The sequence below is a fragment of the Tamandua tetradactyla genome, chromosome 1 (assembly GCF_023851605.1).
Source record: "Tamandua tetradactyla isolate mTamTet1 chromosome 1, mTamTet1.pri, whole genome shotgun sequence".
Lineage (NCBI taxonomy): Eukaryota > Metazoa > Chordata > Mammalia > Pilosa > Myrmecophagidae > Tamandua > Tamandua tetradactyla.
Genome location: NC_135327.1, coordinates 220,209,783 through 220,229,029, shown reverse-complemented (window position 1 = coordinate 220,229,029; position 19,247 = coordinate 220,209,783). Strand labels below are relative to the sequence as shown.

The window sequence follows — 19,247 nt, the reverse complement described above, 5'->3', positions numbered from 1 at the left end:
TGTATGATTTCAAGCCTGTAAAATTTGTTGAGACTAGCTTTTTTGGCCCAGCACCAGCACATGTTCTAATTCAGTAAACGTCCTATTTTCACTTGAAAAGAATGGACATTCTGTAGTTGTTGAAAACAGTGTTCTAAAAATAGCAATTAGGTAAAGTTTAAGTATTGTTTAAATATTCTGTAACTTTACTGATTCCTTTAAATCTGATTGTTCTATCAGTGGTTAACAGGTTGTTAAAATTTCCAACTATAATTGTGGATTTGTCTATTAACTCGTTTGGTTCTGTCAATTTGGCTTTATGTATTTTAAAAGTTACTAGAAACATATCAATTTAGGAATGTTTTCTTCCTATTGAATTGACACTTTTATCATTAGTAAATGTTCCCTTTATTTCTCATGTTATTTTGATATTAAAATAACCACATCATATTTCTTCTGGTTAGTATTTGTACAGTGTACTTTTTCTTCCTTTTGTATGTGTCTTGTGGGTATTGTTTGTTTTAATCCAGTCTGACAGTTTTTGGCTTTTAATTGGAGCATTTCGTCCATTTATGTGTAACTGACTACTGATATTTGAGAATATCTTATTAATAGCTTTCTAGTCATCTCATCTATTCTTCTTTTATTCCCTCTCCTGTTTTTTAAATAAATTTTTACTATTAAATTTTATCTCCTCCATTAACTTCTTTTAGCGATAAAGCCTAAGAACCCTAGAGACTATAATCTACTTCCTTCACTTATTACAGTGGACTTAAAGTAGAACTTTTGCTACCTCTTAAAGATAAAAAAGTCATTCATAACTCCATTTATACCCACCTACCTTTTGTTTTGTTTTCATATATTTTATTTCTACATATGTTTTAAGCCCACAAGACACTGTTATTACTGATGCTTTATATAGCTAGCAATCTTTTATATTTATTCAATATGCTTTTCATTTTTTCCTGAGATTCTATGGCTCTACTTAGAATCATTTTTTCCTCAGCTGAATAACTTTCTTTAGTATTTATTGTACTACGGGTCTCCTTGGGATGAAGTCTCACACCTTTCATTTGTCAAAAAAAGATCTTTATTTTGTCTTTGTTAAATTTGTTTATGCTCCTGGGTTTAATAATTTCATTTGGCAGTACTTTTCCTTACAGCCCTTTAAGAATGTCATTCCACTGTGTTCTGATTGCCATAACTTCTATTGAATAGTCAGCCATCAATCTTACTGTTGCTTCTTTGAAGGTAATCTGGTTTATTTCCTTTGGTTAATATATTCTCTTTACATTTGGTTTTCACTTGTTTAATTACATTGTGCCTTAGTTTTCCTGTTCACTTAGTTTCTTTAACTTCTTGAATTTGTTGGTTGATACCTTTCATCAGTTCTGGAAAATCTTTGGTCTTTATCATTCCAAATATTGCTTTTATCTCAGTCTCCCTATTTTCCTAGAACTTACATGAATGTTAGACGAAGTGGCTTAGTCTCATATGTTGTTCTGTTTTTCCATTCTTTTTTCTGTTTCCATTTGTACATTTTCTAACAAACTGTCATCTAGTTCACTAATCCTTTATTTTCTTACTGTGTTTAATTTGCTATTAAACCCATAAATTAATTTCAAATAATATATATTTTTAGCTATAGAATATCATTTGATTAGTTTTTATAGTTCTCAATTTTCTGTTGAAATTCTTTATCCTTTCTACTACTTTGTTCATTTCTTCCTTTATTTTCTTTAACATATTTGTAACAATTATAAAAATCCTTGAATTTGCTAATTCCCAGATTTGTATCTTTGGTGGAAATGTTTCTATTGCCTGTTGTCTTTGCAACATTTCCTATTTTTCATGTCATATAATTTTTTACTCATTCTATCAATTGTGGGGAAATGTTGAAATAGCTAACTATAATTGTAGATCTGTATATTTCTCTTTTCTCTACCGTCAGCAGTTTTGGCTTCATGTATTTTGAAATTGTGTTATTGGGTTCATAGATATTTAGGGTTATTTACCTTCTTGATGAATTGAATCTTTTATCATTATGAAATATCTCTCAACTTCCCTGGTAATATTCCTTGTCCTGAAGCCTATTTTGTCGGATATTAGGATAGCCACTTCAGGATTTTTAATGATTAGTATGTGCAAGGTATATCTTTTTCAATCTGTTACTTTTAAACTATGTCTTTATATTTAAAGTAGATTTCTTTCTACTTGCTACAAACACCACGTAGCTAGGTTTCTTTTTTAGCAAACCTAATTCTTCCTGCTTTTACACACCAATATCTGCTTTAAGAGTATTTAGACCACTTATAGGCAATCTAATTATTTATATGATTTGGTTTAAGTCAACCATTTTATTATTTTCTATTTGTACCAATCTGTTCTTTATTCCCTTTTCCCATTTTCCTTGTTTTAGTTTCCTGGACTGCTCAAGCAAATACCATGAAATGGACCAGATTAAGCAATTTGTTTGCTCACAGTTTTGAGGCACAAAGTCCAAATCAAGACATCATCAAGGCAATGCTTTCTTCTCAAAGACTGGCATTCTGGGGCTAGCTGCAGGTGGTCCTTGGTTCTTTCTTAGCTTGTCACATGGCAAGGCACATGGCAGCATCTCCTGGTCTCTCCTTTCAGTACCAGGTTTGCTGATGTTCAGCTTCTGGTTGCTCTTCTGTGGCTTTCTCTCTCCTTGTTTGAATTTCATTCCACTTATAAAAAAGTCCAGTAATAAGATTACAACTCATCCTGATTGAGGTCGGCCACACCTTAAATAAAGTACCCTCATCAACAGATACTTTGCTTATTTATGAATAAACCCCTATTTATAATGGGTTCACAACCTACAGGAATGTATTAAGTTTAAGAACATGCTTTTTCTGAGGTACATTTAGCTTCAAACCATCATATCTATCTTATTTGGGATCGAATATTTTTTAGTATTTCATTATATACCTGTTTGTTGTGAATTTTTACTGGTTTCTCTGGTGTTTACAATATACACCTTTAGTTTCACACAGTCTACCTTCAAATAATACTGCATCCTTTGACATATAATGGAAGATCTTTACAACAAAATACTTCAATTTCCTCCTTCTTTCCTGTCTTTTGGACCACTGTCATCATGGTCTGACTACCGTAAGACTTTCATGCTGGAGAAGTTACAAGTAGGAACTTTGGTTGACAATCCCAGATAAACCCAACTTTCTGGTGATTCCTGTCAAGGTGCCAAAAATATGAGTGAAGCTGTCTTGGATCTTCCAAACCATTCCTGTCTTCCAGCTGAATGTCACCAAGTGACCTTAGCTGATGCTATATGGAAAGCAATAACCACCAGCTGAGCACTGCCCTTCACCCAGACTCACAAAGTTATGAGATGTAATAAAGTGGTTGCTATTTTAAGATGAAAAGTTTTTAGGTCATTTGCTGTACAGCACTGGATAAACATAACAGAATTTGGTACACGGTAGCAGGATTCCGTAATAAAAATCCCAAAACATGCATAACGACTTTGGGACCAGGGAGTGGGAAAAGGCTGGAAGTGCCTTGAAAAGGCTGTTAGTGAAGGCGTGAAGGACAGTAAGTGCCACTGGGAGATAGAGAAATGGCAAACCTTCTTACCTGGTGGTAGAAAGTTTGTAACACATTATCTGCAGTAGCATGGATAAGAAAAAATATACCCAAGAAAGTGTAGTAGATTTAATTAAGGTTATTTTAAGGCAGAAAGGTGAAAATATTGGTTCCTTTTAACCATATATGATATGTATAAAGAAAGATGAGATATCAAAAGACTACCCCGTTTTTTACCAGAATTGAGAGGAAATATAAAGGAGCCAGGATGTGCTTTATATGTAAATAAAACTCTTTCTTATCTCCATTTTCTACAGTGAACACAAAGACTCTCAAAGTAAGAAACAACCTCAGGAAAAAATTCAAATCCAGGGCCTTACCAGTAAAGTATGATTTCAGGTAAAAGTCTCCAAAAATGTGGCTATAAACCACCATGTTGAGGCCTCAGCAAGATTCAAAGTCACGTCTAATTGGGCTTTCTAACAAAATCAAGGGTGTCTAGGGACTTTTTCAAACAGACAGAAAGGCTTCTGAGACTCTTAATCCAATTGTTCCCCAATACCTTGCCTCACAATCAGAAATATAAAAAGGCCTATCTCAGAAATGAATGTGTGCTTGGACTGTTTTTAGAGAAGATTATACTTTGATATGCAGGAAGTCTACAAAGTTTTGAAAGGAATTATATCAGGTTGAACTGAAAGAGGGATAGTACAAAACAAAAAATGGCTTTTGGAGTCCCCTAATTCTTGAAAACATGAACCAATTCTATAAAAAAATGATGACTTAGAATACAGGTGATGAAGTGAAGAGCCAAAATAATTTCCATGGAGCTGGATTAGTCCTAATCAAGGAACTGACAACATTAAGATTTCAAAATTTCTATGGACCAGTGAAAGCTACATGCATCCTGCTTCTCTATTTTTGAGTGGGAGTGTTTACTACAGTTATTCTGTATCAGCCTCTCTATTATAGGTTGGGTATGTCAGGGGGAGATGACTTGTCTCTTGAGAGGAATCCCACCAGAGGAGCTTTCTCTACATCTAAATTTGATTTAAATGACAAAATCCTGGGTTTTAAACCTGAGGCTAAAGCCATAGTGGGATGAGAATTTGGGGATTCTAACAAGGGGCTAAATATATTTTGATCACAGGAGGAATGTAAATCATTTGTGGAAAGAGGATGGGCTGTGGTGGATTAAAGATGACCACAAATTCTTTGACACCCTTTCCATGGAGAGGTCCTGCCTATCTCCTCTCCTTGAAACTGTGAGGGCTCAGTGACTGTTCTGACAAATGGGATATAGTAAAAGTGATCTGGTGTCAGTTTCTAGGTTTAGGCCTTAATGGTACTGGCAGCTCCCACTTACTAGCTCTTGGCAACTCTGGAATCCCAAGGCACCATACAGGAAGTCCAACTATCTTGAGACGATCAGGGCCGGTAGGCCACATGATCCAGTCTTCCAGCCACCCCTGCCAAAGCACCAGATATATGTGCAGAGACCTCTTGGGCCCTCCAGAGCAATCAACCACCAGCTGAATATCACCCTGTGATCTCAGTCAGTGCAATATGGAAGACAAGACTTGCATGGCGGAGAAATGCCTGAATTCCCAAGCTATAGAATCACACGGTACACACAAAAAAATGGTTGCAATTTTAAGATATTAAGTTTGGGGGCAATTTGTTATGTAACAAAAACATTACTGGAATATAGATTTTTGTAATTTACTTGTGTTTTAAGTTGTTAGAGTGACTGCATTGTGCTGCCAACACTTTTTACTACCTAACTAGAAGTAAAAGCCTAAACCTAGATGTTTTTGCAGAATTAACTTGCAAAGTACACTATAAGGTAAAATTATTTCTTAGAAATAAAAAAAAGGGCGGGCCGCGGTGGCTCAGCGGGCAAAGTGCTTGCCTGCTATGCCGGAGGACCTCGGTTCGATTCCCGGCCCCAGCCCATGTAACAAAAACGGAGAAACAGAATACAATAAAACAAGAAAATGTTTAAAAATGTTTCCCTTTCTTCCTTCCTTCCTTCCTTCTCTCTGTCTTTCCTTTAAAAAAAAAAAAAAAAAAAAAAAAAAAACAACTTTTTCTGCAGTCTAAGTTATTATTGAACAAATAATTTCCTGAACATAATAAATTTCAATTAAATTACTGCAATTAAAGCCAACTGTTTTCTTCTTACCAAATAGACTACTGTTCATACATATAATGAAGCCAAATGATTCATGTTCAGGCTATCCTTTAGTTCATTTAACAAATGGTTATCGAGATACTTTCTCATGATTGAAGTAAGACGAGGATTACTGTGGTAGTTACATTCAGTTGTCAACTTGGTCAGATGAAGGTACCTAGTTCTGTTGCTGTGGACATGAGCCAATGGTACATGAACCTCATCTGTTGCTCATTAATCTGCAGTCAGCTAAGAGGTGAGCCTGCTGTGATGAATGATGCTTGATTTAATTGGCTGGTGCTTAAATGAGAGAGCTCAATGTAGCACAGCCCAAACAGCTCAGCATACTTCATCTCAGCACTCACAGATCAGCCCAGGCCTTTGCAGATGCAGAAAGAATTCACCCCAGGGAAAGTTGTTGGAACCCAGAGGCCTGGAGAGAAGGCCAGCAGAGATCACTCTGTGCCTTCCCACATAAGAAAGAACCTCAGTTGAAAGTTAGCTGCCTTTCCTCTGAAGAACTAACGAAATAAATCCTCTTTTATTAAAAGCCAATCCATCTCTGGTGTGTTGCATTCTGGTAGCTAGCAAACAAGAACAATTACCAATATAAAATTAAGACCATCTGTAGTTGACTAAAGCAGTGATTTTTAAACATAATATAAAAACTGGTGTGTTGAGATAAATTATTAAGTACACACGAACAGGTAATAACCTGTTAATAAAGAGATGAGCAATATATATTTGTGTATATACATGTTTGTACATGTTTATGTATATGTATGCGTGTGTATATGCACATATGGAGTGGAAGAGAGGGAGGAAGAGAGAGAGGCAAGAGGAAGAAGAGCGAGAGAATGAGAATGAGAGATACATGCAGAAGCATTATCCCCATAATAATGTAGTTTACAGTCACGTGCACTCATATCCTTTTTTAAATAAGGAGTGTTGGTGTCAAGATGTTTATTGTAAGCACAGTAACAGCTTGAAAACTGGAAGCAACTTAAATTCACATTAATTGGAAAATAGCTAAGAAAGGACTAGAAAAAACTAAGGTGACTTTAATTTTTTATTCTACATCTTCTACATAGGACGTAAATTAAATTGTTAGAAATGGTTCATGATAAGCATACAGCACTTGTGAAAATTTTACAACAATGGAAAGCATACCACTCGAAACTAATCCATATAGCCAGGTTCCTGCCTTTAGAGCCTGTATAATCCCATGGCTGTGAATGGGACAGCAGTCAAAAGTTACTCCTAAGGGAGAATCTTAACCCTTTCAGCACAGATTTCTTCAGGCTGCCTCCACGCAAAGGTGGGAGACAGTCTATCCAAACACATTTCTTTCTCAGACTCCCCAATTTTCCTAAGAAGATGTCAAGCAAATGGCTCCATATCTCACCTGTAACTGAGAATAACTACACTCTAGGTACATGCCAAGGAGTAAAACTTTCAACCTACTGCTACTCAGTTTTTACTGAAAACTTCTTAAGGACCTCCTGATGGTTACTCCACCAGCTACTCCGTATTCTAACAGTTGATCCCGGGATTAAGTCAAAACAGCAAAGACCAGCATCCCTGGTCTTGGCTTCTGCAGCTCTCCTCTCCAGTCCGCAGCTGGAAGGTAGTTACTGAAGTGCTTCTCATGCGAAGCACAAGATGGTACCAAAGACCCAGGTTCCAAGAACAGCTCTGGAAGACAAGAAGGTCTTAGTGCAGTTCCTCTAAGCATCCTTATTGAGGACAGAGTTGATTACATTGCCTAGGACTGAAAAGAAATTTGTTTCTTTGAATTAGACGAGTCAGGCTTCTCCTAAAATCTGATAAATTCTGATCTTGTGAACACATTATCTTGTCTTGAGAGAGGTTTCCTTAGAGAGTTTAAAGCAAAATTTGTGCTCTACCTCAAGCAAATATACAAGCTGTTATGAAATGCATTGTCTATGGGACCCTTACTCCATTTGTCCAATTTTCTCACCCTTTTTTTTTACAGTTTTATTGAGGTGTGGTTTACATACCATAAAATTTACCCATAAGAAGTAAACAATTGAATGATATTTTAGTCAACTTATGGAGGTGTGTAATCACCACCACAATGCAGTGTTAGAAATTTCCAGGATCCCCTCAGGGCTGAGCCCATATGCTGTCAATCCCCATGCCCACCCACAGCCCCCTACTCATCTGTTTTTTAGCTCTATAATTTGCATTCCTTGGACATTTCATATAAATAGTTTTTTGCATGTGGCTTCTTTCACTTATTACAATATTTTGTGGTCCATCTATGTTGCAGCATTTACTTTGTTCCCTTTTATTCCTGAATAGGCTTTGAATGTATGGATAGACCACATCTTCTTTATCTATCCATCAGGTGATGGACATTTGGTTTCTAGTTTTTGCCTACTGTGAGTAAGGCTGCTATGTGCAAGGTTAGGTGCTGCAGGCACAGAGACAAAGAAGATATTCTCATAAACAGAGAATGATGGCAGACTGTGTTAAGAGCAACAGAAATATGTCTAAGATACTGTGGGAGCAAGGGCAAGGTATATTATTTCTGTCTAATCAGATTAACCTTACTACATATACTAAGACTGTTTCTAAAATAAATGGTTTACAAATTCTGATATTTTCTAGAAAGAGTGAGTATTTACAAAGGCTTGAATGAGGCAATCCTTTTGTAAAGTGGAGCTCTCTCAACTCATTTCTGTCCTTTAATTTGTTCTTTGTTTTTAAGATTACAAGGGAGATTTACTCTAATGGGAAAACTGAAGCAAAACAGAGGTATTTATAGTGAAAATTCCACTTCACCTCCAACCAATCCCACTCTTCCTCAGTGGTAACTCCTGGTATTCTCTATTCTTGACTGTTTAAGGCAACAAAGATGCAGACAGTGCGAGCTCTTGAAATCCTCAGATAGATTTCAAACCTTATGTTAGTTAGGAGCTTCAGCCTCTTCTATTAAGCTTGATAAAGAATAGCTAGAAAGACTTAAAAATTACTCCTTTTCTTTCTATATCCCAAGCTATGTGCTAAAAAAAGGTAGAGATTGATAGAAAAATGGCTCAAACAATGGACTCAAATAACTGTGTGTACGTAAAAAACTTCACAGTGACAATTCCTGAAACTTGTTCTACAGTTTTAAAAAGTATTGCTGCTTTTTTTTAAAAAAAAAAAAAAAAAGAAAAGGCAAGAAGGAATAGATGAAGGAAAAACGAAACATGGGAGTGGACATTTCCAAGGTCAAATAAATTGGGGAAACACTAGGCTAAATATAATACCAGTAAGCACTATGATACGCTCATCTTTCCTAAAATTAGCAGACTACCAAACCCTTTAATGCAGATCACCTAGTAATGTCTGGAAAGGCTCTAAATCTTCACAAGAATAGTTGGGAAACCAGTACTGGTTATATTTTCCCCTGCATTATTACACTGGACAGCAATTCAGACAGTTGAACAAATATGGAGATTTAGAAACATGCACAGGGCCACATAAATATGCTACTGGCCAAAAACCCAAATAAAAAAAGTTAATACATTGTCTTAAGATTCTATCTTTACCATGTTTGGAAATCTGGTTTCATTTCTGGTCTGTGTTATTTTTCCTTTGGCTATACATAAAAATTAAAATAATATAATCAAAAAGTCTCAAAATAAATTCTACCCATTATTTTTATTTGCTTTATAAAACCAAAAACTGGATTAAAATATTTGGGGATATTAATTCAGTTCTTGCTTTATTGTAAAATAATCTTTAAAAGACAAATAAAAAATGCTATGAAATTATGATATTTATCTATAGTGACTATACATGCCAAAAAAATAGTGAATTTGGATATAACTCAGCAGTGAGAGCAGGTAAAACCTGCCTCTGAGATTGGATGAGGCTTTATGACCAAACTGTGCTCATGAATGATACCTCTTCAATATATCTTATTCCTGGCTTCCTGCTGAAATTTTAATTGGGTGAGAAAGTTGGGAGAATTTCCTACTGAAGTGATCCTCATGGTAGCTGAAAGAGCTGCTATTTGTGCCAGGTGGAAGCTTTTCTAAAATTCCATTTAAAGGATAAATAAGTCACTATTGGAAGAAAGTCTCCATCATATACTTGAGTCTTTTTTTTTTAGGTTGTTTCTTTATGGCACCTGGGAATAGGAAGTGTGATCATTACTGACAATGCTGATGAACGTCAGACATCTCCCTCACACACACGCTCCAGCTTCCTGTCCAATGCCCGATTCAAGCTTCCTCCATTAAATCTCTCTCTGCTCTCCAATTCAAGTCAAAATGATTTCTCCCTCCCCTAAGCTACTGATTCTTGTTCAGGCCTCTTGCTTAGTGCATAATCATACTTAATGTACCTTAGGTTCCTGTTTAACTTGGCTACTGTACATAACATGCTTGCTGAGAAGTCTAGGAGCCTCTGGATGACAGGAAGAGGGCTGCACACATCTGGGAGAGCTCGCAATGCCACGTGCAAGGCTGCTGACATTAGCATTCTCCAAGTATTTGTTGGCTGACTGATAGTCCTATTTAGTGCTTTACCATGGCCCTAGGAACAGTTCAGCCTTGGGAGAAAATATAAGTATTTTTCCATTTTGAGGATGATAGATTTGCTTACTGGTTTTAGAGTATGTTTATAGACTGCCTCCAATTTAAGGTTCTGATGACCAAATGTCATTTTTTTCTAAGACAGAGCAGTGTCATGGTGAGGCCAGCCAGCTGCAGATCATCTAAAGATTCAGGCATAGACTACCGTGAGGGAATTAAATGCTGAGTGACAAAGGGACCTTGAATAGGCTCTATCATTAGGGACTAATAAGAAGGGCTAGAATAACATGTTAACATGTTCCACACATATGGAACAATCAGGAACCTACAAAAGTAATTCGGCAATCCCAGGCATCCATTCAACAAATTGTTCTGGATTAGGCGTGGAGGAAAGAAAGGTGAATGACAATCAGCAAGCATACATATTGGCTAGCTAAAGCAGACCGAAACAGAACCAATCTGAAAATTCATTTACCCACCTTCATGCAGCACCATTTCTTTAGGCAACAGTTAGAAAACAAATTATTCTGAAACTTCCTTAAAAAGACATTGCTTAGACTCTGTGCCCAATCCTCCAGGTTTTCCAAGTTGTTGATTCAGGACACAGAGATGTGCAATAAACAAGATGAATAAACTCACCCCTGGAGTCTAAAAGAATACTCGTTACTGGCCATTGGGGCAGCACTGACAGAGGTACTCCTGCTCTCTGTCAATGCATAAACAGCTGCTGACATTCTCATACTTCATAGGAGAATAACATTTTCTTCTAAAACTTGAGTGGAAACGTTTTGCCAATCAAAAATGTATATCTCTTCCAATTGTGGAATAAAAATGAACTGCTATATACTTTCCTTTCGGAGGGATGTGCATGGTCCAAGAATCGAACCCAGGTCTCCGGCATGAATGGCGAGCATTCTACCACAGAACCACCCATGCACCCCTGTATACTTTTTAAAGCAGAGAAAAAAATAGAAATAACAAGTGCTTCCCTGTCACCTTCTGAGTCGACACAGAAGGAGAAATTATACAGTTTCAGTTAAAATAGCTTTGCTCTGAGGCAACTTAAAATGCTCCACCGGGTAAGTAGGCTAAAAGGGAGATGGTAGGATCAATTTGCCCTTTCCAAATCATAACCCGTTTTTAAAGTGCATCTTTAGAAGGAAGAATGTAATATATAATAGATCCATGAAGTTTCACAATTTCTGTTGTGAATACCAGAAATTCACAACAGGAATCAGCAGATTCTAAAATCTACACAAATAATTTGACAACAAACTTGGGACTAATGTATTACTGCTCTGTTGTTGCTACTTCAAATCAAAAGGATTTCTTTTGGGACTGCACCACAAAGGATTGAGCGTTTAGCCTATCTCAGAAAAAGGAGCGATTTCTATCCTTAAAAACAAGGAGGTTCGCCTACATGATCACCTGGGACAAACTTGGCCGATGCAAGCAGGCTAGAAGGTTATAGGGGCCTGGGAATGTTTAACATCAAGAAAGGAATTACAGCCCAGTAAGATCAGAGGGAATTACACAGGAAATGTGAACACTAACCCTTTCATATCGTCCCCACCCCTGCCTGCGATAAATGGAGTCCTGCTGCTGCCCATTTACATGAACATATAAGCCAACAGCAGAGAGAGAACAGGGAAAAAGGGAAAGAGCATTTGACACACACACACACACACACAGGATATATTCATAATGAACTGATAAAATCACGTTGCTCCAGAAAACAGCCTTTGGTTGTTCTAACTGCCACGTATACACTGTATCATTGGCTTAAGCACCAGGGCCCTAACTAAAAATTCAAAGAAACTGAAGAATCAGGCTGGGTTGGGGGATGGACTAATTGGCAGACTCACTGTAAGGAGGGAAACGTGGCTCATCTGAAGCTGACCAAACAAACAGGTCTCCACCCTGGCTTATGTTTAAACAACTTGTTCCTTCCTAGTCTGTCTGCAGGGAAAACATTCTTTCCACAATAAATAATATGGAATCAAATTGGAAATTCTTATGCCATCATTTATCTACTCTATGTAAAAGTTTCTTCAATATTCTAAGCCAGAAGCTCAGAGAATTCAACTGATTTTATTTGTTAAAACTAGCTTAGCGGGCGGGCCGCGGTGGCTCAGCGGGCAAAGTGCTTGCCTGCTATGCCGGAGGACCTCGGTTCGATTCCCGGCCCCAGCCCATGTAACAAAAACGGAGAAACAGAATACAATAAAACAAGAAAATGTTTAAAAAAAAATGTTTCCCTTTCTTCTATCCTTCCTTCCTTCTCTCTGTCTTTCCTTTAAAAAAAAAAAAAAAAAACTAGCTTAGCTATAGTCAAGGCAAGATAAAATTTGGAAAAGAGGATGTGACTATGCAGATGTTAGCCTTTTTTTAGTGACCTTTTTTTGGGACCTCAAGAAAGCAACCTATCCTTAATACATCTGCCGCTGGGAAAAGGGAAAATGCCCCATTTCTATGAACAGGTAAGTCTGACACAGAATAATTAAAATCAGAAGCAAAACTAAACCAACAGCAACCACATAGCCCTCGGATGGTGAGAAGACGGGTAGGATTCCAAAATAAAATGAAGAAAAAAGTGTTATCTCCAATGGGGTAAGTTTAAAATATGGAATGGAATTTCACAAGTCACTCTGAAACAAGATTTTACTTTTTCACTGGTATAACTTCAGGATACAGGTGGTTTGCCACAAAGAGTAGGTCGAGAAATAAATGGAAGTGAATACTCAGCTTACAAGGCAAACCACCAATAGCTTTGCAGAACTATCTAAAAGAAGGAACAATAAAACCACATGATTCCTTTTTTCCAACAAAGCATCTCCTTCAAAGCACACAGTTAGTTTTCTTTAAAGAATGGTTTATATTGGTAGTGTTTTTGCACGATAAAATGGCACACTTCTCAAATGGCAAATGACATTTTTTAAACTAGACTTCTTAATTGCCTTAAAGTCAAACAACTGATGTCTAATATCTCTAGCACTGGTGCACAGATGTGTATTCTCATGACTCTACAACAAGCTTAAAGGTGCTCACTATTTCCATAGATTCCAAATATTTGGAAAAACAAAAACAGAACTGGAGGGAAAAAGACAAAAAACAAACTGAATAGTAAACCTGAGTTTTGACTGAGCATCTAAGCCAGGATTATCTCCCTATTAGAGTGTGGGACCTAAAAGCACATCAAGTGGAAGCTCAGTCTCCTCATCTGGGAAATGAGAGTTTACTCTCAATCTTCTTAACCATTTTTAACCCATGTCGCATTCTGATAAACAGAAAACCTCAAGCCCTAGTCGAATGTTATTTAAGATTTCAAAATAAATTATTGTAACTAAAAAGAAACCAAAGCAAGATAATTTCTGGTTATTTTTTTCAATGTGCCACTACAACAGAAATTAACATAGACTTTTAAAAGTGGATAGCTATTAATCAATATTTGTTTATCTTGAAATGTCAAAATGCCTATGAACACTAATATACAGATGACAGTGAAATAATATTTCTGGAGACTTTCAGCATATATCTTCTTCTCTTATTGAGAGTTATCACAGATCTTTTCAGTTCTCACATTATCCAGAAAAAACGCTAATTGCTATATATTAGGTAGTCAGTATTTGCTAAATGAGTGAGCAACAGGGCCTCTTTTTCTATTCTGAAAATAGCATAACCCTAAAATGGTAACCTCTTTCAAGTAATAAAAAATAGAAGCAACCAAGTTAAGTCTTCATTTACTAAAAGGCATTAGTAAATGAGGCAAACTGCAGAAGTCTTTGATAATAGTTAAGATAAGGAAAATCAAGAAAATATTACATAATCCTTGTACTAAGTATGGCACTTAGCAATGTAAAAAATACTTTATGTACTTTCATTCCCACAACTGTATAAAACAGATGTTATCATTATTATTTGATATACAAAGAAACTGGTTAAAACAGGATAAAGTGGCTTTTTTTCAAGGTCTCCCAGCTAGTTGAGCTGTAGAGTGGAGACTTAGACCCTTTTGACCTCTGTTCCATTTACTAGCAGGTCTTTACTTTGCCGTGAAATGGTGAAAATATCCTTACGCAAACTCCCAAATCAGGGTTTACCTAAAAAACCTAACCCCTTTTTCTCTCAATCCATCTACTCTCTTTCTACCAATTCCCTTAAAAATTCTCCCAGTTCCCACTACTTTCATATCCTCCTATCACTATGACAAGGGCACAATGAAAGGCATCTTTCAAAAACTAACTTCCTTCAATCTAGGTCTTGTATCCTTCAACTGTCCCAAAAAATGAGGACATCATCACAGACATGGGCTTTTAAAATCTTTAACTACTGAGGAAAGGTCTAGGCTGTCTGCTCATCATGCAGAGTGAGTCAAATATGACACATACTACCGTTTCATCCCTAACGGCGGTGCAAGTCAGCTCACATTTCCAACTTTCTGGTCCAGCAATCACACATCTGACTCCAAGGACTTGGTAGAGAAGAGCTGACTGCACAAGAATGACGAAACTAACAAAACTAAAAGTTATATTCTTATCAATTTTTCAAATTAACATCCTGAGTGTTTAATTTTTGAAGTTTTATTAAAAAGTGATAAACTACGGGGAACAGTAATTTAATATAAATGGGAGGCGGAATTTTATGCAAATACAATCCAGTATTTTATTCACCTCTGAAGGTTATTATGAAGATGATGAGTCTACATTATATGAAAAATGCTAATTATTTTGTCTAGCATAGAGTAACTGTCCAATAAATGTCAGCTGCTGTTAGTATTGCTATTGAAGTATTAAATACAAAACATAAAATGGAAGGCCATATTTAAAGTGACTGAGCAAACAATATATTCTGTGATTTTTAAAATGTTTACACAAAACATAAGGATCTGTTATCTGCATACAAATACTGTACATAAATATTTAGAAGATTGGGAGAATAAATGGCAAAATGATGACTTCTGGAAAGATAGGAGGATGGTGATCAAAAGGAATGTAATGCTGTTTTTAAAAAAACAAGAAAAGGGATTCACATATTCCTCGTATAATTAATTTAAATTTATTTTTATTAAGTTTTTAAGAGCAAAAAAAAGAAAATACATTCACTCCAAGTATCATCCCAGGAAGTTTCTTCAATTCCAAAGCTGATCAGTCCTATTACATGAAACAGTTTCCTTGTATTTGCTGTTAAAGTTTCCAAATTTCTAAAACTTACATAACTTAGAAACTTTACTAAGTAAAGAAACATTACTAACAGTAGCTAACAAACTCATGTTACAAACTACTTATAACAAACTTCCTAATGATATTCCTAATTATTATTTTAAAAATATTTGCTTGCACCAAAGAAAAAGCGTCCCTCCTCACAATTTAGTACAGTTTTAAAAAACCACTAATTTAATCACGGTCCAAGGAGACTTTCAAAGTCCAGGAGGTCATAAACCACAAAAGTTTTACAGAAGAAGGTTACATTTTTCCTTAAATTTTATAATTTAAAAAAAGACAAGCCCTTGATTCTTCTTTTCAGGCCAAAGGGTTGTCTATTTAAACTCACCATAACAATTTCAAATGTCTTGAGGGCTGCTATAATTAAAAACCTCTCCTCTCAAGCTCTTCCTAACTTCTAATTCTTGTCTGTACCATATTGGTTCTGGTTTTTTAAATTCTAACTTTCCTTTCAGTTCACAGTCATGACTCTGACTTTTTCATCCCGTTCTTTTTGTCCTTCTGGTTATCTAAATTTGAGCCAATACCGTACGGGTAAACCAGGTCACAAAAGCCCTCATTAACTCCCTACGAGCAGCAAATGAAAGGGTCTCCTGTGACTCCCCAGAAGGGAGTCCATATCACATGTCCAGCCCAACCTGGGCCCCTTCAATTCACAAATCCAGCTTATAAATTAAAGGGCCCTTATGTTGTAAGAAGAGACCAACATTTGAATGGATGAGAGAGAATGCAGCCTTTTACTTGAATTGCAGGAAGCTGTGTAGTATCTTTTAGATACATTTTAAAATTCAAGGAAGAAAATGGTTAAAATGGCAAGTTTTATGTTATATGTATGTTATATACAAAAAAAGGAAAAGGAAAAGGAAAAGAAATGGCCTCATGGGCCCTGACGTGACTCCAAAAAAAAAAAAAACTCAAAGAAGCCCTTTTCTGTAAATTAATGGGAAGAGTATTTTATCAAATTTATCGTGTTAAAATTTACAAATAAAATTTAAAATCCTGTACTCAATACAGGGAAATTCCATAATAATGACACAAATAATAAGCAGCTTTAATTTTTCAAAAATAGAAAGCAAATATATCAAGTTTTTTTTTTAATTTTTCTCCCAGATACCCAGATATAGACTCATTTATATTAAGAATTTGTACCTGCAAAAATGTAGAAAAATGAACTCCCTTGGCTCTCTAAGTCTTAATCCAGCATAATGGTTAAGAAAATGGACTTTGGAGCCAAGTCCCAGACCCCCCACATATCAGCTGTGATTAATTAAGTCACTCAGTACTCTGTGCCTCAGCTTCCTCACTTGTAAAAATAATATATGATATCAAACTTAAAGGATTCCCTCAAGCATCATATTTCTTGTTATACACAAAGCACCAGAAAGCATGAGAAAGGCCTGTACCGTTGTTGGTTATGATCCTTCAGAAATGTACAGCTCCCGGAACAGAGATGAACTATGACCAGTAAAGGAACAGACACCTTTGAGGCTGCTTACTGCTATGCTTAGGACACATTCAGAATCACCGGCATCGTTCTCTCTGTACATTCTAATGATGTATTTCTTCCTACTTGCCTCCATGTACCTGGTGCTCCAGTTACCTGTTTATCCATTTCCCTCCGGACTATGAGTGCCTTGAGAACAGGGATACCATCTTCCCTTGTGGTCCCAACGTCTAGCACAGTGCCTGGCATAGAGGAGATGCTCTAGAAAAATGGAAAGAAACAGAAGTTCATGAAGATTAGCCATTTGTCTTTTCTGCCCCATTCAAGTTAAGTTCCTGAGGACAGATCTCTGCATGCCCAGCTTTGCCTACCATATGGTAGACACTTAAAGCCAATCACATACATTTTTTTATCCAAGGTCCAAATGTATTCTGAACTTTATTGAAATTAATTCATGATAACTCATCATTTACTAAAATAATATGCACTTTTGAAATGAAACAACTCCTCTAGCCCCTGCCCCAGAAGCTCCTACTAGAAGGAAATAACATCTTTCAGCAATATTCTAGTTCTCAGAAGTGAGGATCCCAAAGAAGAGATACAACCAGTATCTGTCTCCTGATCTTTGCCAAGCTGCTGTGATGCAGAGCTTTCGCTGGGCCCTACCTGCAGAGAACAAGTCACTTTGGTTGCGGTATAGATTTTATTCAGTCAGCACTATTTCCTGGCTCCTTCACAACTGTGATACAGTCATTATTTGAAAACTCTTTTTGCCCATTCTGCTTGTGACTATGCCCAGCTATGACACAGAGCCTGCTAGGGCAGCATCTCACTGCTGATCTCGTGAAGCAGATTTTAGCCGTCTTATCACTCAGAGGCTCATCAACAGAAGGCCTTAAGTGTGACCTGAGCCCGATGTCAAACATTAGCACATGACGTGCCACTTGTCAGTGTCCTCCATCTCAAAACCCACATAAATCCCAATGAGAAAAGTATAAAGTAACCTTCTGAGAATCTAGATAAAAACGTTTATTGGTTTCCTCAGGAAAAAAAAATGGCAATTTAACAGCCCCCTGAGTCATTCTATTACTGGATTACTTTCAGGTGTCATAACTGGGACATCAACCTCAACATGTGTTGCTGACCTAATATTAGGTCAGAGCATAAATACACAACCACATGTGATCCTGCCTTCTAATCCTCCTTTCTCAGAGTAGGAAGATAAATGATTTATTTCTCTTGACTTTACAAGATGAAATTAAGCTTGCTTCTTTGCTTGATGAAATTAAAAATAAAAATGCTGTCAAATGGAAGCTCTTTGCTATCCCTGGTGCCTTAGTCAGCCATGGAATCTGAAAGTTAGAAAGGATCTTAGAGAGAGCCATCTTCCTCATTTAATAATAGCTCTAGCATGAGGTCCAGAAAAGTTGAGTGGTTTGCTATGGTCAAAAAAATAAACAGCAGAACCAAAGCTAGAATAAAGAGGACTTCCTGCTGCCTCAGTCCATGGGCTTTCCAAAATGCCACCCTGGACTGAAGTCTCCTGCCAAGAACTTTAAACTGACCTGGCAACCCTGAAGAGGTTCTTCTTAGCCTGACCTCAACTCCTTACACTTTGGTAGTCCAGTTACATAATTATCTGCTAAAAAAAAAAGAGGACAAGCCTTCCATCTCTAAAACTAACCTGTAAGATATCACCCCTAGCAACAGCCATTGGCTTATTCCTTCTTTCCAGGATGAGGCTAAGTGTTCTCTAAGGCCTGATCCCTGAAATGGTCTTCAAGCATGTTCTGGAAAAACTGGGAAAGCCCCTTGCAAGCACTCTTATTATAGAGAGGAAGGGAACTGGCAGCTTCAAGGAAGGGATAATAGCCTCTCAGAACTCGAAGCAGCAAGAACAGCCGCTATCATTGAACAAATATTAATGACTCTAAATGCCAGGACCTGTGTGACTGGATACAGTCATCAACAGCAGCATTTTAGAAACAAACTTACAGGTAGATAACCGGTAACCTCCTCTACCACCACCACAAAATCCATTCATCCAATAATGCCAAACATATTCTAGATTTTACACTTTGTACAGCATAGCCAAACACAAAATTTAGTATCTTAATTTCAAATACGGCTGCTACAATTTTGTTAGTGGGTCTAATGAGCAGGGGAATGGCCTGAAGGTGGGCAGCAAGGAAAATAAAAAGAATGTGCAAAGATAAAAAAAAAAAAATAGTGAATAGTAAAATAGTGAAGAGTAATGTAACAAAACACAAAGTATACTTTTTTTTTTTTAGCATGGGCAGGCTCCGGGA

The 19,247-nt window shown here is 36.7% G+C and overlaps 1 protein-coding gene across 15 annotated transcripts in view; it reads right to left on the bottom strand.

Annotated features, from left to right (window-relative positions):
- Positions 1 to 19,247, bottom strand: part of ZNF438 (zinc finger protein 438) — a 205,552-nt gene that overhangs the window by 94,077 nt on the left and 92,228 nt on the right. For 14 of the 15 annotated variants that reach the window (XM_077152397.1, XM_077152443.1, XM_077152414.1 and 11 more), the window contains one exon: positions 17,095 to 17,199. The gene's annotated coding sequence lies outside the window, so the exon portion shown is untranslated. Of the gene's footprint in view, positions 1 to 17,094; positions 17,200 to 18,503; positions 19,208 to 19,247 lie in introns of those variants that run through there. The other variant, XM_077152462.1, reaches the window with a different exon arrangement.